Here is a 24,146-nt window from a genome sequence, read left to right as displayed (position 1 = left end):
GTCCAGTAATTGGAAAGCTGCTCATTTAGTGCTATGGCCTGGGGTGGGTGGCTGGGTATTTTTGCTTGCGTTCAAAGGCCTGGGGTAAGGACATTTGGATGCTGCACTAGGACACCGGAAGTGGGAGGTGGTCGCTGATGGTGCTTGCGAAGGTCAGGTACAGGGCGGGAGGCGGGAGGCGCCTTCAACAGGGGATTGGCCAGGCACGTAACATAGGGGAAGAGGAGGCAGTGGTGTGACCCGCTGTTCGTCCCACTTATTACGGTGCCTGGATGATTCCGAGAGAAACAAGTAGCCAATGCAGTGGTAAAATATATGTACTATAGAAAAATAGGTATAATCCCTGTCGGTGGGGTGTGTAAGTCTCCACATATCTACTAGATGAGCCTCTACCAAGGCAATATTCAGCTTTCTCCATTGTCTAAGGGAGAACTTAGATGAGGAAGGGGAGACATCTATAGGAGGCTCAAGGGCTACATTCAAGTCTCCCTCCAAGAGCACCACTCCCTCCGCATAGTCCTTCAGTATTTTTAAAGATGAAATGATCCAGGGTATTTGCTTCTTGTTAGGCGCATATAAATTACCTATGGTTATTTTGGCGTCCCTGTAAAATTAGAAGTCTACTTTCTGTGTCTACATATGATTTCACCAGTTTAAATGGGATAGAGTTCTTGATCGCAATTGAAACTCCTCTGGAAGCAGATGAATATGTGGAGTGATACCACTGGGAAAATGGAGAGTTGGGGAGTTTTGGAATTTGGTTGTGGCAAAAGTGAGTCTCCTGCAAGAGAACAATGTCAGCCTGTTGTTTATAAAGTAGATTGAACACCTGCCTGCACTTTTATGGTACATTGAGACCTTTGATATTGTGGGAAATAACACAGAGGTTAGCCATTAGGGAATATGTTGAAAAACAAGTACCTGGAAAATGGGTCACAGAATTTGCTAATGAAAACACAGAAAACACAAAAAGGTATAAATAATTCTGCAATCAAGCAAAATAAGAAGGTTATACCTTCCACAATGTTTGCGCCCCCACCCCCCTGTAAACCTGCATACAAATATATAGAGGTAAAATAAGTAGTGAGGGACCCGGGATGAAGGGCACCAACCTGAGGGGGAGAAAACATCCATTATCACCAAGAACGCTGATTGTGCTTCCAACATGTAGTAATATGTGTATATAAGCACATAAGCAATAGTAAGCAGCATATATAGTAACAAGCTAACTTCAAACTCTTAACCTAAGTAAGAAAAGGGACATCCGGAGAGGCCCAGAGTCCAGGTGGGTAAAAGGAGAAAGAAAGGAGGAGGCCCGACCACTACTCTGCCAAACCCATTATAGTTAATGGAGCTGGCGGGCATTCCAGTTGCATCCGGCGGTGCCGGATCTGGAGAATTCTGGCAAACTATTCCGTGCCTGAACAGCTTGCCAGAATTACTGCCGGAGATGTGAAACTAGCCTTAATGTGCATACATATATAGCTGTCGATAATTAAGTAGGGCCTCCCACCGGACTCCTAAACATAGAAAGAGGATACATTTAAATGAATAAAATTTGTTATCCAAAATGATATATCAACTTGCTCTGTAAAATGTTGCCTACAGATTAGAAATTATGTTCCGCATGACGGATTCTTTTAAGTCAGTGTGCCCTTAAGGGATTAAAACAATTCTCCTTTAAATGATCAGTGTCCTATGACAGGCAGATGTAATGAGAAGAAAATGGTATAAAAGCCACAGACAGTTGTTAAATCACAAGCTCAGCATGAGATGAAACAAATCAGTATATCCTTTACAATATGCACAAATGCGAAAAGGTTAGAAAGTACCACCTGCTGTGTCCCATAGCACAATACACGATGAGCTGTCCTGTCTGCTATGCTTCAATTATAGGTAACTGTATATAAGACTATACTGTCATTTCACATAACTGTGCCCGCAATGTGCATGTTTTCAGTAATTTGTACCTATAGTTTAATTTGTTTTTAAAGCAGTTGTTTGTAATTAAAATTTCAATGGTCTATCCTCAATAGAGAATCCTGAATATCTGATTGTGAGGGTCCAACAACCAGCACCCTTGCGGATCATCTGTTTAATCAAGTGAGCTTTCTTCCTAGACCAATGATATCATGTTCATTGGTCACATGGCCATACAATGTATGGTGCTTTGACTGGTATACAATAAAGAGTCCATGGCACTTGTCTGAGTGCTGCTGCCCCTTCAAACAGTGTGGTGTGGTGCTGGGAGTTTAACAAAAATATACAATCTTTTCAACAGATGTACTCCATATATAGATACGCCACAGCCACCAAAGGGTTAGTGCACTTTGCTGTATATGGCTTGCGCAGTGAAAGCAGAGGCGTAGGAGTTGAGCATCAGCAATGAATACATCCGTAACAAACCGCCAGCACTCTGCTGCAATGGCTGGGATCAGAGAAAAAGCAGTCCGGATCCTGTCACCCCATTGTCCCCCTCCCTCTGCAACGTAATTGTGGGATGCTGATGGGTTGTCAGGGAAGCTAGGGGCCTAGTGAAGGCCTCCAGGACTGTCCTCTTTGTAGATCTATTAGGCCCTGCTATAAGCTAGGAGTCCTGTCAGCATTACACTGACAGCCAAGACAGATTACAGATGAAGTCTATTATACAGATGTAGCCAAACTAAAATTGACTGTGATAACACATCACAGTGTTTTCTTCTGCCTTCGTGTGACAAAAGCCATTGAAATACATTGAGTTAGTTAACCTTTTTGTGCCATTTTCTACTTAATCCATTAACCATCAAGTTTAGCTCGGCTGCATCTGTGTGAACCATTAATAGATTGCATCTTCATGTCTGCTAGCTGCCTTAAAAAAATTATAATAAAATGTTAAAACATATTTTTTTAATTCTTAAGTAATCCCCTTAGTTTAATTACTTTTGACAAATATTTTGTGCCAGACTTTTTGGTGCACTCCTGCACTCGTAGTATTTACACATCTCCTGCACTCGTAGTATTTACACATCTCCTGCACTCGTAGTATCTACACATCTCCTGCACTAGTAATATTTACACATCTCCTGCACTCGTAGTATCTACACATCTCCTGCACTCTTAATATTTACACATCTCCTCCACTCGTAGTATTTACACATCTCCTGCACTCTTAATATTTACACATCTCCTCCACTTGTAGTATTTACACATCTCCTTCACTCGTAGTATCTACACATCTCCTCCACTAGTAATATTTACACATCTCCTCCACTTGTAGTATTTACACATCTCCTGCACTCGTAGTATTTACACATCTCCTCCACTTGTAGTATTTACACATCTCCTGCACTCGTAGTATCTACACATCTCCTCCACTAGTAATATTTACACATCTCCTCCACTTGTAGTATTTATTTACACATCTCCTGCACTCGTAGTATTTACACATCTCCTGCACTCTTAATATTTACACATCTCCTGCACTCGTAGTATTTACACATCTCCTGCACTCTTAATATTTACACATCTCCTCCACTTGTAGTATTTACACATCTCCTTCACTCGTAGTATCTACACATCTCCTCCACTAGTAATATTTACACATCTCCTCCACTTGTAGTATTTACACATCTCCTGCACTCGTAGTATTTACACATCTCCTGCACTCTTAATATTTACACATCTCCTCCACTTGTAGTATTTACACATCTCCTTCACTCGTAGTATCTACACATTTCCTCCACTAGTAGTATTTACACATCTCCTACACTAGTAGTATTTACACATCTCCTGCACTCGTAGTATCTACACATCTCCTCCACTCGTAGTATTTACACATCTCCTCCACAAGTAGTATCTACACATCTCCTCCACTCGTAGTATTTACACATCTCCTCCACTTGTAGTATTTACACATCTCCTCCACAAGTAGTATCTACACATCTCCTCCACTCGTAGTATTTACACATCTCCTCCACTTGTAGTATTTACACATCTCTTCCACTTGTAGTATTTACACATTGTCATGGCGCGGTCTAGGAGGCGGGCACGTCCGGAGCGTGCACGCATCATCAGCGCGTCCAGCGTCGCCCGTGCTCCTGATAATACTATGCACGCCCCCCGCGCATCTATTCATGAGAATGGTTTTAGGGCTGAGCATAGAGCTGATCACTTGGCGCTCGGCTATGTAGTCTGTGTGGAGTTATGTGACGCTGGCCAGGTCACATGACCCCTCTGGCTCCCTATTTAAACAGGCAGTCTGCTGGCCATAGATTGCCTGTTATTTAGGTTCCACCTGCGACTTTGTCTTTCATGGCGTACTTATCTCCTGCTGAATTCCTGACGATCCTCTGCCTGCTCCTTGTGAACTTTGCTGCTCTCCTGGTATTTGACCCCGGCCTCCTCCTGACGATCCTTTGCTGACTCCTTTATTACTTCATGACTCTCCTGGTATTTATGACCCCGGCTTCTCCTGACTATTCTCTGCTTGCTCCATTTTTACTTCGTAGCTTTCCTGGTATAGAATCGGTCAGTTCACATTCTCTTGTTTGTCTGGTCTGTCCTCCCTGCACTTATTCCAAGCTAGGGATTGCCATCCAGTTGTCCCCTGTCATTAGGACTCGCGAGGCAAGTAGGCAGGGCCAGGGGTAAGGGTGGAGCGCAGTGGTCACTTCCCTCCCCCCTGTGTGTGTGTACGCGGCCGTTACACACATCTCCTCCACTTCTAGTATTTACACATCTCCTCCACTCATAGTATTTACACATCTCCTCCACTCATAATATTTACACATCTCCTCCACTTGTATTTACACATCTCCTCCACTCGTACTATTTACACATCTCATTAATTCACAGTATACACATAGCTCCCATACCCACATCTTCTGCACTCAGAGTATATACAGTGTATATATATATATATATATATATATATATATATACACACACTCACCTAAAGAATTATTAGGAACACCATACTAATACGGTGTTGGACCCCCTTTTGCCTTCAGAACTGCCTTAATTCTACGTGGCATTGATTCAACAAGGTGCTGATAGCATTCTTTAGAAATGTTGGCCCATATTGATAGGATAGCATCTTGCAGTTGATAGAGATTTGAGGGATGCACATCCAGGGCATGAAGCTCCCGTTCCACCGCATCCCAAAGATGCTCTATTGGGTTGAGATCTGGTGACTGTGGGGGCCATTTTAGTACAGTGAACTCATTGTCATGTTCAAGAAACCAATTTGAAATGATTCGAGCTTTGTAACATGGTGCATTATCCTGCTGGAAGTAGCCATCAGAGGATTGATACATGTTCTCATTCTGTTTACACCAAATTCGGACTCTACCATTTGAATGTCTCAACAGAAATCGAGACTCATCAGACCAGGCAACATTTTTCCAGTCTTCAACAGTCCAATTTTGGTGAGCTCGTGCAAATTGTAACCTCTTTTTCCTATTTGTAGTGGAGATGAGTGGTACCCGGTGGGGTCTTCTGCTGTTGTAGCCCATCCGCCTCAAGGTTGTGCGTGTTGTGGCTTCACAAATGCTTTGCTGCATACCTCGGTTGCAAAGAGTGGTTATTTCAGTCAACGTTGCTCTTCTATCAGCTTGAATCAGTCGGCCCATTCTCCTCTGACCTCTAGCATCCACAAGGCATTTTTGCCCACAGGACTGCCGCATACTGGATGTTTTTCCCTTTTCACACCATTCTTTGTAAACCCTAGCAATGGTTGTGCGTGAAAATCCCAGTAACTGAGCAGATTGTGAAATACTCAGACCGGCCCGTCTGGCACCAACAACCATGCCACGCTCAAAATTGCTTAAATCACCTTTCTTTCCCATTCTGACATTCAGTTTGGAGTTCAGGAGATTGTCTTGACCAGGACCACCCCCCTAAATGCATTGAAGCAACTGCCATGTGATTGGTTGACTAGATAATTGCATTAATGAGAAATAGAACAGGTGTTCCTAATAATTCTTTAGGTGAGTGTATATATATACACTGCCTCTATTCCCAGTATATATACAGCTCTTTCACTCACAGTATATACATGGCTCTTTCAGGCAGTATATATAAATATATATATATATATATATATATATATATATATTATAATATACAGACAGGTCCTATAAACCTATATGAAAGAAGGTGGACTCACATGAAACTTCCTTCATTCGCTACCACCTCTCTCTGCTTCATGGACTGGCACTAGCTGCTGCTTGGATGGCAACACCATTTCCATAAGGCCTTTTACAATTCAGCACTGGTGAGCAGGACAGGCAACAGCTCCATAATCTACTTGTCCAATCTGACTGGGATGTACTCATCGGGCTGCTAGGCCTGACTAAGGCTTCTGGGTGTTTTCAGTACATTTTACCCAGGCACACAATGGGGTTGCTGATTACAGGTTTAATGTGTGTCTGGCTAATGTCACTTAAGCCGTCTGGCAGTCCTGCCCCGGTGGCTCAATGTAGGCATTAAAAGAAGCTGCAGGGAAGTAAAGATATAAAAGTTCTGGTCAGAGGTTCAGGGCAATATGCCTTTAATTTAGAGACCAAGCTTTGGATCTACATACCTAGAGAAATCCCTGCATGGCATGTACACCAGTTTTTGTTGCATACTGAGCCACAATACGGCCACATTTAGCTTAGAAATCTACCCCAGTTAGTACCACAATTTATATGCTGACTTTAGTTCAACTTTGAGTTCCACACAAATGCAATACATATTGTGCTTATGAGAACTGCAATGTCTTTTGTCTGAATATTCCAATATATCCAATGACTGTGTAATGAATGAGAACAGACATGAAACACGTTTCATTCTCAGGACTGCTGGGATTTCATTACACAGTTGCATTACTCATGCATCAATTAGCATTTGTTGTGTCCTTTCCCACCTAATCTGGTCAGCTCATTGATTAGTTTGGTTTTCTATAGCTGATTCAATATATGATCAGACAAATGTAAAACACGTTTGAAAAAGGGAAAAATAAAAGTTTTCTGGCCAGAATTATAGATCAACAGAGTAGGGAGAATTGGGGGAATATAATTGTTCTCTATGGCCTACATAATCCATGTTTTCTATCCCTGATTCCTTTCATATACTGACAATGGTTGTTATCGCATTGGACGCAGAACCACTGTGTCAACCAACAGATTTGGCTTTGGGCTATTAGCTCTGTGACGTCAGCCAGCAAGGAGGAGATTCGGAGGACGCGGGGCGGTGCTGGGCTCCTTTCCGCTGGACTCATCTCCGGATACAGGACACATATCAGGTTCATTTGCATATTGATCAAAACGGTTTTTTAACACAATAAAAGCGCAGAGAGCTATGGGGACTGGGTATTGCAGATGTGCTAGCGGCCATCTAGCAGCCCATGTCCCCAGCGCTATGCACAAAATCCTGGTGACAGGTTCCCTTTAAGTACCCAAAGGTTACCAGCCATAGCCTATTGTGAATTAGGGTGTGTGCATTCTGGAGAGGACACCCCTGCATAACAGAAACTGGACGAATCCTTTATGCAGCCCATAGACTTCTATTATGACTGAATGCATAATGGAATGCCTCTAAAGGCATTCTGTTATGCATTCCATTATAGAATTGCGTTATGGTCTGTGGTAACGGAATCCATAACACAATTCTGCTTTTACCAGTAAACGAATCGCAAACTCATTTCAAAATATGAAATTTGCTCATCTCTACTTGCAACATAAGTAAATATAAGGAAGGATACATTTGTGTATATATATATATATATATATATATATATATATATAAGAAAAAGCAGTGGCAGCACTGTCCCTGATGCAAGCTGGTGGGTGCAACTAGCCCAAAACAGATTAAGGCCAATCCAGTAATACAAAATAGAAAAAAGATGGGCAGCACTCCAAAAAGTAAAAAAATACAAAAGTCTTTATTTACCCCAGTGGGACATGCAATGTTTCGGCTCTAGACAGTAGCCTTTCTGTGGTTTAATATGAGACAGGAAATGTCTGTTTTCTGGATCAACAGTAGGCAGAAAGCATGATAAAGAGAAGATAACAGAGAAGAAAAGTAGAACAAGAAGAAGGACAAAAAATAAAAATAAAATTAGAAAGATGATTATGACAAGAAAGAAGAAAGATAAATAGAAGGATAATACAAAGGATTGGTAAGAAAGAGAAAGTAAAATAAAAAAAAGGAAGAAACAAAGAAAAGATAGAGAAGAAAACAAAAAATAAATAAATTATGAAAATGGAGAAGAAAAAGAAAAGTGGAAGAAGGTTAAAAAGTACAAAGAAGACAAAGGCCTACATTTATTATTCAGTTGATGCTTGATTTATGCAGAAATTGCACAGGTTAAAATGTTGGATCTAAAATTGTGCAAAATCTGCTACAGTTATCTTCTCACTCCAAAAAAGAGAGAATAGTGGGTGTAAAAGTTAAAAGAGGCAAATTAGCGGCTCAGATGTGCAGCTGCTCATAGCTTGCATTAAAAAAATTTAGGCAATTTTAAGTGTACCAGATTTATTCCAAGACCTAATTGTTTTAATAACTCAGGCACAATTGTCACCAATTACCCTCTCCAATTTTAATGGTGCATGCTTTTTCAATTTAAATATAGGACAATTCTATTTCTCTTCTGAATAAATGGTTTGCAGAAAGATGATAATGATGATGATAATGAAGAATGAAATAAATTTATTGCCAAATACACTGGCATACATGTCTTCTTTGCAGCACTTTTTGAGATTCACCTCAAAGTTTTGAAAAATGACTGGTTATAAGGAACATGGCTTATAAAAAGGGGCATGAATAATGATGAGCAAATTTCTAAGAATTATGTGTGATTCCATTAGGACCCAAATCAAAAGAGCTTTAGGCTGCATGAATAACAGTTCACATCTCTAGGCATGACTAAAAGGTACCAAATTGCAAAATTGTGTTGTTTATCTAAAGCACGCCAACCAAGAAGTAAAGTAAACAAAACAATAGCTGATCTTAAGGAGACCAGCGAAGGAAAACACAGTGGAGCCTCATTTAAGAGTCTCAACACAGCAATCCAAAATGCAGAGCTCCCTGGGAAACAGTAATATGCAAAATAACTGTGGCGCCCCAGTTATGGGTCTTCAACACAGAGAAAGCCAGATATCCTTCAAAGGAAGGAAAACCGAGCAATGGGGTGTCTCCAATACAGAGATCACCAAATCCACCATCTTGACATAGAAAACACTTAATATGGTGGATTTGGTGATCTCTGTAATGGAGACACCCCTTTGCTCAGTTTTCTTTCCTTTAAAGATATATGGCTTTCTCTGTGTTGAAGACCCATAACTGGGGCTCCACAGTTATTTTGCAAGAAGTAAAGTAAGAAAGAGTGTCTATCATGTCTAACAAGATGCACCAAATCCATTATGCAGCATGAGCCACTGTGATGAATTTGGCCACTGCCTGCCTGGTATATTTCTAAACTGTCTACAGTGGCGTAACTACCATAGCGGCAGGCCATGCAACTGCTATGGGGCACAGGGCAAGAGGGGGCCCAGTATTAGTTGGGATTATGTCCTTTTCTGCTGGAGGTGAAAACTTGGTCAGGACTCTACCCTCTAAAGGAACAATTTTTAGCAAATGAAGCAGTGGAAAAATGGCCCAAGAATCATTAAAAGGGGTTTAGGCAGAAACCCTTCTGTCCTGTGTGGGGGGCCTGATTTGATCCTTGCTATGGGGCTCTTATTTCTCTATGTACACCACTGGCTGTCCAAATATGTCCAAGAAGAAGGTGGAAAAAATAAAAATGAGGAGGAAGAAGAAGACAATGAAGAAGAATGAAAATGACAAGTAGAAAAAAGAACACAAGAACAAAAAATAGGGAGAGGAAAAATAAGAAAAAGAAGAAAGACGATAAGCTGTTTAAACAGAAGTTAAGAAGAAAGCAAAGAGGAAGAAGACAAGGAAGGAAACAGAATTCAAAGGACAAGGGGGGGGAAGAAAAAGAAGATGATGACAATGATGAGGAGGAAGAAGAAGAAGAGACAGAGGGATAATAAGGCTACAGAAGGATGGAAACAAGCACATTTTTACTGTTGGATCAACTGTAAAATACAAATTTTGATTTCCCTTTGATGTACCATTTTTTATTTGAAGGATCAAATGCTCTCCTTTAACTACCAGGAACCATGTTAAAGACAGATATAATGATGGGAAAATGCTAGCATAGCTGCAGATGGTTGTTAAATCACAGACTCAGCATGAGAGGTAAAAAGCCAGTGTACGTTTCAAAATGTGCACAAGGTTACAAAATACCACCCACTGTCTCCCATTGTACATCACATATAGTGTATGAGCGGCACCGTCTGCTCCGCTGCAGCGCTAACTATAACTATGTAATAAACACCTCAGCCAAATCCTGGCTAAAAAACACTATGTCACTCTAGTACTTTGCTGAGTATGAGCAGTAAGGGACTGACATTCAATATACCTCACCTAACTAACCTGTCATATCTCACTGAGGTTCTCAGTGGCATAAATTTAGTACTAGACCTGTGATGGCTAAACTCCGGCACTCCAGCTATTGTAAAACTACAACTCCCAAGATGCACACTTGCTTGGCTGATCTCAGAACTCCATAGAAATGAACAGAGCATGCTGGGAGTTGTAGTTTCACCACAGCTGGAGTGCCGGAGGTTAGCCATCACGGTACTAGACCCTGACTCATCGAAGGGAAAACACAAAAATACTCCATAGGCAATAGATTCAATGAACTGAATATTTTAGGGTGTGCAGTGAATCTTAGGCCTCATGCACATGACCAGATTTATTCTTCAGTCTGCAATTTACAGATGCCGTCTGTGTTGCAACTACATGAAAACCCATTGACTTCAATAAAGCCGTGGTCCCCATTTTGCCCCCAAGTATAGGATATGTTATCTATATTTTTGCAGAATGGACATGCAGATGTGGAAAGTACGAAGGTCATCCGTGTGCTTTCAGAATCCGCATGTCCATTATGCAAAAAGATAGAATATGGCCACAGACCCATCTGCATTATTTTGTGGATCCATATTTATTTTTAGGAGCCACTGTTTGTGGACCGCAAAACAGACACGATTGTATGCATGAAACCTTACTTACAGTGATCCATTAAAATATAAAGTGACTGAAAAAATTATTGTATATTTTCACAAATGTTTTCCCTGCACAATGCCAATTTCCTCTTTTTGAATACGGATAAGACAGAGGCATGGACCAACATTTGTCACAAAGAATCATTCACTCTCCATCTTAAATGCTATGACTGATCACAAAGTGGAGTGACAATGACAATGGGGGACTGTAATAAGTACAACCGTTAGAAGAAAATAAGCATACGTAATGCTGGGAAAGACGAGTAGATGTACGAGTAGAAACAATGTTCTAAAAACCTATGTATTAAACTTTGGTTAATCTTATGTAAAATGCTAAATCATTTCTGAGCTCAAAGTACAACATTATACAACAAAATACTAATACTTAATGCTACATACAATGCCTAACATGACTTAAAATACTAGAGGCTACTGTAGAAGGGGAATTTTCACATATAGGTGAAACTTGAAAAATTTGAATATTGTGCAAAGTTCATTTATTTCAGTAATGCAACTTAAAAGGTGAAACTAACATATGGGATAGACTCATTACATGCAAAGCGAGATATTTCAAGCCTATATTTGTTATAATTTGGATAATTATGGCTTACAGCTTATGTACGGTAACCCCAAAGTCACAATTTTGAGGTACCCTTTGCTCAGGGGGTATGGATTAATTAGCTGACTAGAGTGTGACAGTTTGAGCCTAGAATATTGAACCTTTTCACAAAATTCTAATTTTAAGCTGCATTATTGCAATTCCTTTTAATTTGCATTACTGAAATAAATGGACTTTTGCAGGATATTCTAATTTTTTGAGTTTCACCTGTATATCAGGCAGAGAGAAATTGACTTCCTTCTGGAGAAAAGACTGCTAGATGGTTACAATGGACCCACATGTGGTGCTTCCCCTCCCATATGGCAGGACATTAAAACCAATGGCTTTATGGCCTACATTTAGAAACATAATGTTAGTGGGTATGGAACCACTATGTCAACTGAACAGATCTGACTTGGGCTACTCCTAAGGGTGCTATCCTCACAGTCTCTCGGTTTTCACCCTTTAACACTTATACAGGGATTTGGACTTTGTTGAAGGGGAACCACCAGGCCACTATCTCCTGGAGTAGTCTCTGTTTGGTTAACAGCAGAATAACAGGGCACCGAGGGGACAGGCAAAGCCAAATTCAGGGACAGGCCTAGGTCAGGACAGATAGCAAAGTGTCAATATGGTGATCAGGCACAGGTCAGAAAGAAGAGGGTCAATAACCAGGAAATGGACAGAAGTCAATAGACAGGTAGACACGAAATACAGTACACCTTTGCAGAATACTAAAGGACTAGGAACCTATTGCTCAGGCATCTTCCCATGAGGGAAGGCACCTTAAGTACCACAAGGCTGCCAGTCATTGGTGAAGACTAGGGTGAGTGAACAGGCACTTTATGGGTGGACAGAGAGAAGCTGAGACAGCAAGGAGGCCACAGCTTGCATGGATAGAAAGAGCTACCTCAGTGGGCTCGGTGTCATGGTCTTACCTTCTTGCTGTTCTCCTTCGTTTGACATGTGCTGGCGGCCATCTTGGATTCTGGGTTTCTTGTAGCCTTCCACCCTGCGGCTCCTCCTTCCCACTGGGAGGAGCTGGATGCCTAGCTCATATATATAGGAGGTCTGTGGCTTCAGTTCCTTGCTTGGTCCTCTTGTGTTCACATGCTTCTAAGACTGCTGCTGCTTCTGGTTCCTGATCCTGGCTTCGTCTGACTACCCTGCTGGTTCCTGATCCTGGCTTCGTCTGACTACCCTGCTGGTTCCTGATCCTGGCTTCGTCTGACTACCCTTCTGGTTCCTGACCTCTGGCTTCGCAAAGACTCTGCTCGGTTTCACCATCCGTTTGGACTTTTGCTTTACAGCTTTATTTTCAATAAAGCCTTCTTATTTTCACTTATCTCTTGTTGTACGTCTGGTTCATGGTTCCGTGACATTAGGACCAAGCCATGAATTCTGACGGTACAGGGCCATCCTCGCTACCCACGCTGGTTGCCAGACTTGATCAGCAGGATCACCTGTTGGGTCGGTTCGCTGTGGCGTTGCAAACCCTGCTTGAACGCACGGCTCATTTCGCTCCCGTTGCCGATGGGTCGGTTGTCGCTCCTGGGCTCGCTCCTACTGCCGCTCCGGTTGTTGCGCCAGAGTCTACCCCGACACCTGTTGTTGCGCCTGCGGTGTTTCGGGGTATGACCGGTTCTGCCCCTCTTCCACAGCGCTTTGGGGGAGAGCCAACTCAGTGCCGAGGTTTCCTTAACCAGGTGGGCATTTATTTCGAGTTGCTGCCACATGCCTTTCCTACTGAGAGATCAAAGGTGGGCTTCTTGATCTCGCTGCTCTCGGACAAGGCCTTGTCCTGGGCCAGCCCTCTATGGGAGAACAACAATCCGGTGGTTGCCGAGTTTTCCGGTTTTGTTGCTTCTCTTCGGAAGGTATTCGATGTGCCGGCTCGTGCTGCCTCTGCTGCGAAGCTCCTTATGTCCATCAGACAGGGTTCACGATCCGTAGCTGAATACGCCATTGAGTTTCGTACCCTGGCAGCAGAGGTGGGCTGGAATAATGAGGCTCTGGTCGCTGCTTTCTCTCATGGTCTCTCGGATGCCTTGAAGGATGAGGTTGCAGCTAAGGACCTACCAGTTGAGCTCGAGTCTCTTATTTCTTTCCTGATTTTGATTGACACCAGACTCAGGGAGAGACCTTCCTTTAAGGAGAACCTGCGGAGGTCTTCTAACAGATTGGTGCCTACGTTTGCTGTCCCACCCGTGCCTCCCTCTCCTCCCACGCCTCCTGGGGATGACTTGTCTGGGGGTGAACCCATGCAGCTGGGGTTTGCTCGCCTGTCCGAGGGGGAGAGGGCACTCCGGAGACGCGAGGGTCGATGCATGTACTGTGGTCTCGGTGGGCATTTTCGGTTGGCATGTCCGAACCGTCCGGGAAAACGCTCGTACCTGAGATCCTGTCGGGGGCAGATCTTGGGTGGAGTCTCCTCGTCCCCGGTTTCCCGTGTTGACAAACCACTGATCACTGTTGTCCTCTCCTGGGTCGGGGGCTCAGTGACGACCCAGGCGTTGGTGGACTCTGGTGCTGGTGGTTTGTTTATTGATAGTGTGTTCGCTGCCGCCAATTCCATTCCTCTGCAGGCTCGAGGTTCCCCACTGGCTCTTGAGGCGATAGACGGCAGACCCCTTCTGCCGCCACACGTGACTCATGAGACCCTTCCAGTGGGGATAGCCATTGGTGCCGTTCACAGAGAGTCGGTCTGCCTCCAGGTTATTTCGTCTCCACACTACTCGGTGGTCTTGGGGTACCCCTGGCTCCAGAAGCATAATCCGACTTTCGATTGGAGATCGGTCGAGATCCTCTCGTGGTCACCGCAGTGTGGGGCTAGTTGCATCCATGGGTCTGTCAAGTTGCTGTGTACTTCCTCGGACTCTCTGTTGCCTCCTGAATACGAGGAGTACCGGGATGTATTCGATAAGGTGCGCGCGGTTGCCCTACCTCCGCACCGCCCATACGATTGTGCCATAGAGTTACAATCTGGTGCCGTTCCTCCTCGTGGCAAAGTCTATCCACTGTCGGTAGCGGAGAATGAGGCCATGGAGGAGTACGTGAGGGAGGCGCTTTCACGCGGACACATTCGCAAATCTTCGTCCCCGGCAGGGGCTGGATTTTTCTTTGTGAAAAAGAAGGGCGGTGAGTTGAGGCCTTGCATCGATTACAGGGGTCTCAATCGCATCACGATCAAGAACGCTTACCCGATACCCTTGATTTCCGAGCTGTTCGATCGCCTTAAAGGGGCCACGGTCTTTACCAAACTCGACCTGAGGGCGGCATATAACCTGGTAAGGATCAAGGCGGGCGATGAGTGGAAGACCGCGTTTAACACCAGGACCGGTCATTATGAATCCTTGGTTATGCCCTTTGGGTTGTGCAATGCGCCCGCAGTCTTTCAGGAATTCATCAACGATGTTTTCCGTGACCTGTTGCAGCAGTGTGTGGTGGTCTATTTGGATGACATCTTGGTATATTCTGAATCCATGGAGGCCCACATTCTGGATGTCAGACGAGTGTTGCAACGGTTACGAGAGAACAAGCTGTTCGGTAAGCTTGAGAAATGCGAATTTCACCGATCCCAGGTAACCTTCTTAGGTTACATCATTTCCGCTGAGGGGTTCTCCATGGATCCTGAGAAGGTTTCGGCTGTCTTACAGTGGCCCCAGCCCAGTGGTCTTCGTTCCCTGCAGCGCTTTTTGGGCTTCGCCAATTATTATCGGAAGTTCATCAGGGACTTTTCCATGCTGGCCAAGCCTCTCACGGATCTGACCAGGAAGGGCAGTAATTCCCAGGTCTGGCCGCTCGAGGCCATCCGAGCTTTTGAGGCCCTAAAGTCCGCCTTTGTGTCGGCTCCGATTCTGTCACATCCCAACCCTGGGTTGCCCTTTGTCCTCGAGGTGGACGCGTCTGAGACGGGAGTAGGCGCCCTTCTGTCTCAGCGTAGAACACCAGAGGGTCCTCTGCTTCCTTGTGGGTTTTACTCCCGGAAACTGTCTTCCGCGGAGTGCAACTATCAGATTGGTGACAGGGAGTTATTGGCCATCGTGCAGGCCCTTAAAGAATGGAGGCACTTGCTCGAGGGTTCGGTGGTTCCGGTTCTCATCCTGACGGACCACAAGAATCTGACCTACCTTTCTGAGGCCAAGAGATTGACACCACGTCAGGCCAGATGGGCTCTGTTCTTGTCACGTTTTAATTACGTGGTCTCCTACCTACCCGGTTCCAAGAACATCAGGGCGGATGCCTTATCACGGCAGTACTCCGAGCTGTCCAGGGAGGAGTCGATTCCGACTTCGGTCATACCTCCGAATCAGATCCTGGCCGCCATTCGCACCAGCCTGACCAGCCTGATTTTGGCGGCTCAATCTGGTGCTCCCTCTGGGAGACCCAACGGCAGATGTTTTGTGCCTGAGGAGTTGCGCACTCGGTTGTTGCGAACCTACCATAACTCCAAGACCGCGGGGCATCCTGGAAAGAATCAGCTGTCCTGGGCTGTTTCACGTCTGTTCTGGTGGCCTTCCCTACGTTCCGACATCGCCGCATATGTAGCGGCATGCTCCGTTTGTGCCCAGAGTAAGTCCCCTCGGCACCTTCCGTTGGGCCTTCTGCAACCCATAGCCACCGGGGAGCGCCCATGGTCACACCTGGGGATGGATTTCATTGTGGACCTCCCTGCATCCCGAGGCCATACGGTCATTCTCATGATTGTGGATCGGTTTTCCAAAATGTGCCACTGTGTTCCTCTCAAGAAGTTACCCTCTGCACAAGAGTTGGCCACGATTTTTGCCAGGGAGGTCTTCCGGTTGCACGGTTTGCCCAAGGAGATTGTGTCGGATCGGGGGAGTCAGTTTGTGTCCAGGTTCTGGCGCGCCTTTTGCTCCCAGTTGGGGATTCATCTCTTCTTCTCCTCGGCCTACCACCCTCAGTCCAATGGGGCCGCAGAACGATCCAATCAGGCCTTGGAGCAATTCCTTCGTTGCTATGTCTCCGATCACCAAGACAATTGGGTTGACCTCCTGCCTTGGGCTGAGTTTGCCAGGAACACGGCGGTGAACTCTTCCTCTGGGACGTCTCCCTTCATGGCCAATTATGGGTTCCAACCTGCCGTGTTACCGGAGGTATTCTCTCCCCAGGATATTCCGGCTGTGGAGGATCACCTTTCCGTCCTACGTGCCTCTTGGGTACAGATCCAGAAGTCCCTTGAGGTCTCTGCGCAGCGCCAGAGACTCCAGGCTGATCGCAGACGAGCGCCTGCTCCTTCCTACCAGGTCGGAGACCGTGTATGGTTGTCCACCCGCAACCTCAACCTTCGAGTGCCCACTCCCAAGCTGGCGCCTCGCTTTGTTGGTCCCTTCCGAGTGCTTCGCAGGGTAAACCCGGTAGCCTATGCCCTTGCGCTTCCTCCTGGCATGCGGATCTCCAACGTGTTTCATGTCTCCCTGTTGAAGCCACTGGTGTGTAATCGTTTCACTTCCTCGGTTCCTCGGCCTCGTCCGGTCCAAGTGGGCAATCGTGAGGAATATGAGGTGAGCAATATCCTGGACTCACGCCTGGTCCGCGGTCGGTTGCAGTTTTTGGTCCATTGGCGTGGTTATGGTCCAGAGGAGCGTTCCTGGGTTCCATCCGCAGATGTCCATGCTCCTGCCTTGCTCCGAGCCTTCCACGCACGCTTCCCTCAGAAACCGTTTTGTGCTCCGCGGAGGAGGGGCCCTTGAGGGGGAGGTACTGTCATGGTCTTACCTTCTTGCTGTTCTCCTTCGTTTGACATGTGCTGGCGGCCATCTTGGATTCTGGGTTCCTTGTAGCCTTCCAGCCTGCGGCTCCTCCTTCCCACTGGGAGGAGCTGGATGCCTAGCTCATATATATAGGAGGTCTGTGGCTTCAGTTCCTTGCTTGGTCCTCTTGTGTTCACATGCTTCTAAGACTGCTGCTGCTTCTGGTTCCTGATCCTGGCTTCGTCTGACTACCCTGCTGGTTCCTGATCCTGGCTTCGTCTGACTACCCTGCTGGTTCCTGATCCTGGCTTCGTCTGACTACCCTTCTGGTTCCTGACCTCTGGCTTCGCAAAGACTCTGCTCGGTTTCACCATCCGTTTGGACTTTTGCTTTACAGCTTTATTTTCAATAAAGCCTTCTTATTTTCACTTATCTCTTGTTGTACGTCTGGTTCATGGTTCCGTGACACTCGGGGAGTGTAAAGGCTGATACAGAGCATGCATGTTATGGGCAGACAGCATGGTTCAAAATACATTTGAGCTTAATGGGTGACCTTTGGAAGAAAAAGGCACAAATACAACTGGTTCTAATTGTTCATAGCACTTTTAATTGTCTGGCAGTAAAATGAGTGGAATGAATACTGAGGAGTCATGAATATCAAGCGAAACAGTTGTACATATTTTACTCATTTTTGCACCATTGATTCTAATATGAAAAAAAACACAGTAAATAGTCTTCATTTTGTGTCTACAGTTGATATGCAGGTCTATGCATCCCCATGGTAACATATTTTAAACAAACCATGTTTAGTCTGATCCCACAGTCATACTCTCTCTATCCCTGGTAATTTACCAAATGTATATTAGGAAGAAATAGGAAATAAATAGAGATGAAATGGCTGCAGGATCAGACAACACAGAGTGTGTTTGTAGTTACCATGGAGGCATACACAAAACGGTCCGCCAGTTATTTACAAGGTTGCTTAATTTTTTTTACATTTTATATGTATAACAGTAACAAATATTTTGTTGCAGAGGTGAACATAACATTAAGTATACCATTTTTTAAATTGTGAACTGAGTATTGACCAAAATCATGACCATTATTACATCTAAAACCTTTAATTTAGATAATAATTCATCCTGAGTCTTTGAGGGCTTTCCTTCAATCAGACCATGGTTCATTAAATAGTGCTATGTCAAAATCAATGATTGTTTAGATATCTTTAAAAGGATTCCATGATTTCTAGACAAGTCCAATTACCAGATTGTTATAGTCTTCTATTTGGAGTTTCTCTTATTATCCTCAAGATCAACTCTTTTAGTAGTACTGATAAAGAACTGTGCATGTATATATCTCTTACTTAAACTCCCATGGTTGGAATAACAGGAAAGCAACTTATTTAGCAATCTGGAAAGTGTTTCATCGCCAATCCAAGCAGCCTGCTCAATTTCTTCCACTCAGTTAAGATAAGAAGGTCACTAAGAAGATCTTACACTCTGAAGCCACTGAGAAAGAAGAGTACCCTACTTAGCTGTGACCATTACTAGATAAGATGAGCAAAAATGGGATCCTAGAACTGTCTAGTTACAGTGGTAAATCACAACCAGCTTGACTTGCTTACATTGTAAATGGCTGACATAGCACAAATGTATGCAAACTTCCATAGATGACTCCTGTTGCCGAAAGAAGAAATGGCAGCATCCATACGATTTGATCACTATTCCTTACATTTGAACTGTGTCTTCAGTAACACTTGCTTCACAATGTAATTTCACTTAGCCTCTCATTGTAATTTCCTTTCGGTCATCTGTCTACATATATAAATACATAACAAACATGAAAATAGACACAAGCCTATCCAGTTCAGTCAGGGTCTCAGTAAGGGACATAAACTGATAATTTATTGAATTTTGAAATTCTTGTTTAAATTCATTTAGGTATACTGTGTTCTTTTTGTTTCATTTATTTTTACATTATATAATTTTTTGTATCTCTGCATCTTTCAACATCTAAGACCTGTCAGAAGATGTCATCAATAGTGATCTGAAACCTCCATGGATCACCGAAATTAAGGAGTTTGGTGTACGTTATTTTCTGACTAAGAGATCATGAAATCTTCTAGACTGTTGTCAGACTGTTCAACTCACAGCAACAGGGCTGCATGTGCATTACAGCTCCGTTGAAATGAATTGGATATTCTGACTACAGTCCTGTAGATCCCCACATGTAGGACTCATGCACATGACCGTGTCCCTATTTCAGACTGTAATTTTCTCACTCCCATCACTAGAAAGGGGTATCTGCTCTATAATTCGCGGAACAGCCACACGCATCTGCATAAAATCCAGATCTGTGCGCGGCAGCATAGAACTGGATGCGGATTGTACACGCTGAAGATAAATATGGTTGTGAGCCAGAAGACAAAGGGACATGTCATCAATGTACAGCTCTGACCCTCATCATTCTGGACACTGGTATGGGTCACAGGGTATGTGATCTTCTGAGAGATCTAGGTAACCTGTTTAAAGGTTAAAGTTGAACCTTGCCTTTAAGGGTACATATTTTTCTTTTGTGTAAGGGACAATAGCAACCTGACAACAAAACCTGTCCTAAAAATTGATCAGTTAAGCACTTCATCCCACCCCTTTACAAATAAGTTGGTTGGTTGATTCCTACTGAGTATCTCATATTCTGCAGACACCATTATGCCTGGATTGAAAAGCAGGCGATCCACTAAATACCAGCACTCAAAGCCAGTCACTATTACCCACTGTACCCACTACAAAAATGAGATACTCAACAACTCCAGTAATCTCTTCTCCATTATCTTGTCTTCTGTGGCTCTAATTTGTTAACAATTACAACTGTATCACACAGCCTTGGAACAAAGACATAAAAGAGAACATTTCACACATAAAAATAATAAAGTCATCTTGTTTATAAAACGAGGGCACGAAGAGCCAGCGAGGAAACTCCAGACAAAAGACATATAAAATAAAAACCCTCTGTCTGACAACACGCAAAACACATCTGTCAAAATAATCTGGAAAGAATTCTTCAGTGCATTCGTTCAGCAGCCTAAACAAAACGTACTCATTTGGATTAACACTGCTGACATGACAGGAGTACCCCACATATACATGTGTGCCTCGTGGCTGCAGCAGAATAGGAAATGTAGACAGGAAGCAGAGCTAGATTTGTCATTTCACTGCTTCTACAGAGCACAGCCAATACTCACTGAGCTAGGACAGTGCCAACTGTAATGAAGGACCAACTGAAACTCAACCTGCCACAGATAAGAGAAGAATTCAATGTGAAGCTGAGTTGCACTTTGTGTGAGTTACTGTATGATCACCTAGTTTATTTACCTGTAGTCCAAGTCAGTTTATGATTGATAGATAGATAGATATATTAGATATTAGATAGATAAATAGATAGGAGATAGATAGATTAGATATTAGATAGATAGATAGATAGATAGATAGATAGATAGATAGATAGATAGATAGATAGATATAGAAGGGTAGATGGGTGGATTGACGATAGATAGATAGATAATATAATTTTTCTGGTAGTGCATAGAGTTAATGTAAAGATTAGATGGATAGATAATAGATAGATAAATAGATAGGATATAGATAGATTGATTGATTTCTTTTATGCACTTATATAGTGGTAATGTATTCCGCAGCGCTTTACAGACATTAGCTTCAAGCTGTCCCCAATTGAGCTCACAATATAAGTTCCAGATAGATAGATAGATAGAAATGAGATAGATAGATAGATAGATAGATAGATATGAGATAGATAGATAGATAGATAGATAGAAATGAGATAGATAGATAGATAGATAGATAGATATGAGATAGATAGATAGATAGATAGATAGATAAACAGATAGATAGATATAAGGTAGATAGATAGATAGATAGATAGATATGAGATAGATAGATAGATAGATAGATAGATAGATAGATAATGAGATAGATATGAGATAGATAGATATGAGATAGATAGATAGATAGATAGATAGATAGATAGATAATGAGATAGATATGAGATAGATAGATAGATAGATAGATAGATATGAGCTAGATAGATAGATAGATAGATAGATAGATAGATAGATAGATAGATAATGAGATAGATAGATAGATAGATAATGAGATAGATAGATAGATAGATAGATAATGAGATAGATAGATAGATAGATAGATAGATAGATAGATAGATAGATAGATAGGAGATAGATAGATAGATAGATAGATAGATAGATAGATAGATAGATAAACAGGTAGTTAGATGACAGATAGATAATAAATAGTAGCTAGATAGATAAAAGATAGATAGATAATGAATAGATATGAGATGATAGAAAGATAGATAGATAGTTATATTAGTAGATAATAGATAGATAGATAGATAGATAGATAGATAGATAGATATGAGATAGATAGATAGATCTAGACAGGTAGATGGGTGGATTGACGATAGATACTGTAGATAGATAGACAGATAGATAATAGATTGAAAGATAATATAATTTTACTGATAGAGTCAATGTAAAATATTGACCGCTCCTATGGACTGTGTTCACAGCAGATATTTAATGGACAGGCTTAAGAGACTAAGCAACTTATTTTACATTCAGAGAGAGGAGACATTGCCGGCTATGTCCTCCAGAAGATGATGGCTGATGCTATATGTATCTGTCCATTTAGAGAAGATGGCAATGTGTGCTGATGGAGCAAGCACAATCTGTTGACTATTGGCTTTTAGATAAAAACAAGAAAGCAGTGATAAGCACAAAGGGGTTTTTAGGAGGATGGGGTTGTTGATGGGAACAGGCGACAGGTTACTGGTAAAGGCAGACTGGCTGAATGGCACAATCCTACAGGTGATATCAGCCCTGCCATTGCCAGCTGTGGCAGCCTGCAGTGCTGTGGGCTATAATGTATGCCTAGTCTGGAGAGAGTGAGGAGCATCTCAGCACCATGGACAGCAATCTGCTATGGCAGGGAACCGGCAGCAGCAATTCAATGCAAATAGCATCCAGCCCATTAAAGTCATTAGCAATCATACAGCCAGACAACTCATACTGTATCTTGTTGGAGGATATCAGCAAATGGCACAAAGCTGCAACCACTGCACCAAAATATGAAATGCTTAAAGTGACAGGACCTCACAAAGAGAAATCACAACATAACATATACAGGAGCAATCTACAATAACAAAACACACCAAATACTTTCTCTTTTTATCAAACATTTGCTGAGGTAGCAGAGCTGGGTTTGTCATTTGGAAGCCTATGTGCTTTCCATAGGACTGCACTTAAACCTTGGAGTTAGGAAAACTCCATTTGTTATCAAGGTGCAGAAAGAGTTAAAAGACAATGTCATCCCCGCTACATCTGTGCACAGTTCATCCTCCTTAATGGAATATTATTTTAGTAATGGGTTATTACCCTAATCCATTGAGGTGTCAGAGCAATGCAAGCACTACCCCCCCATAGTAAACATAGACCAAGTGTAAACCCCACAGCCTCTCTGGTATGTCCAGCCAGCAATTAACAAGTCAATAATGTCCTAGCCTTACTTGCTCTTTGAAGCATATTCAGACTATATACCTCCATCCCCAGCCTCCTTCTCCACTGTTCATATGTGAATAGATGGGGAAGGAGGCTTATTTCAGCATGAGTCTAGGGCAACAGGCTTTGATCATTTAGGTCACATCATTAGATGTAACTTCATCTATGTTCTCCTGCAGCACTGGATGCAGGTGGTCTCCTAGTCAACATGAGTGGGATGCAGCAAGGATTCCCCCATCATCTAAAGAACAGTACATAATTAAATATGGTAACCCCCCATGATAACCTCTGTGATGCTGTACCTCTCTCAGCAAGGAATAATCCTCTTGTAGGTCTCCCAGATGCTGGGGGGAGGCAGTAGCTCCTGCACCTGATGGCAGCCTGGACTGGATCTGCAGATTGCAGCTGGGATGCCAGCTCCTGGTACACTACACATGTATTGTCTGAGGGCTCCTGCTTTCCTTTACATCCTAATTGAATTAGACCACTGTTGGCACAACATGTCTATTGTTATCAAAACCACTGCAATAGAGAATGGGAGAAAAAAATATATCTTACTTCTATAGTAGCCTGGATGGGCTATGGGCATGGCTCTGCCAGCCTCTCTAATTACAGGCTGTGTCTAAACCCCCCCATAGGCATCCATCCCTTAACAGAAGAGGGGGTGGGGGAGCTTTGAGCCCCACCCCTATTAGAAACTGGATATACTATACATTGGATATAAGGATGAATACGCATAAAATGCATGGACAGTGCTTGCAGTAAGTGCTTACCTGCCAGTGCTTGCATTCCTTGAATGAGGCAGATATGGGTGAAGGCAAAAAAATAATAATCATTCATCCCCTTCCTGTTGTAATTCGCAGAGTCACAACCCTTCCAGGCTCATATCCCCTCCCTCCCTGTCATACTCCAGTTGCAGATCCAGGAGAGTTTCTGGGTCACAAGCCCCTGGATCCTTGTCCTGCATGGAGATGCTTGCTCCCAGTCTTGGCTTTGCAAAGCTTGTGAAAATCTGTCCCTCTCTCTCTCCCTCACCCTCTCTCTCTCTCTCTCCCCCCCCCCCCCCCCTCCTCTCTTTCTCTTCTTGCTTCTCTGCCTCTCATTACTACTGCATGCTGAGAGGGAAAGAAGCCTGTCCTGGAATTCACTTA

At 43.3% G+C, this 24,146-nt stretch overlaps 1 protein-coding gene across 2 annotated transcripts in view; it reads right to left on the bottom strand.

Moving 5' to 3' along the window:
• SYT3 (synaptotagmin 3) overlaps window positions 1-23,865 on the bottom strand; it is a 349,741-nt gene extending 325,876 nt beyond the window's left edge. The window contains exon 1 of one of the 2 annotated variants that reach the window (XM_040434094.1): window positions 23,769-23,865. The gene's annotated coding sequence lies outside the window, so the exon portion shown is untranslated. Of the gene's footprint in view, window positions 1-23,297; window positions 23,410-23,768 lie in introns of those variants that run through there. The other variant, XM_040434101.1, reaches the window with a different exon arrangement.
• Window positions 23,866-24,146: the final 281 nt, after the last annotated feature.

The sequence above is a fragment of the Bufo bufo genome, chromosome 1 (genome assembly GCF_905171765.1).
Source record: "Bufo bufo chromosome 1, aBufBuf1.1, whole genome shotgun sequence".
NCBI classification, from domain to species: Eukaryota; Metazoa; Chordata; class Amphibia; order Anura; family Bufonidae; genus Bufo; species Bufo bufo.
Note: the sequence above shows the minus strand (reverse complement) of the source record. Positions and strands in the feature narration are given on the sequence as shown.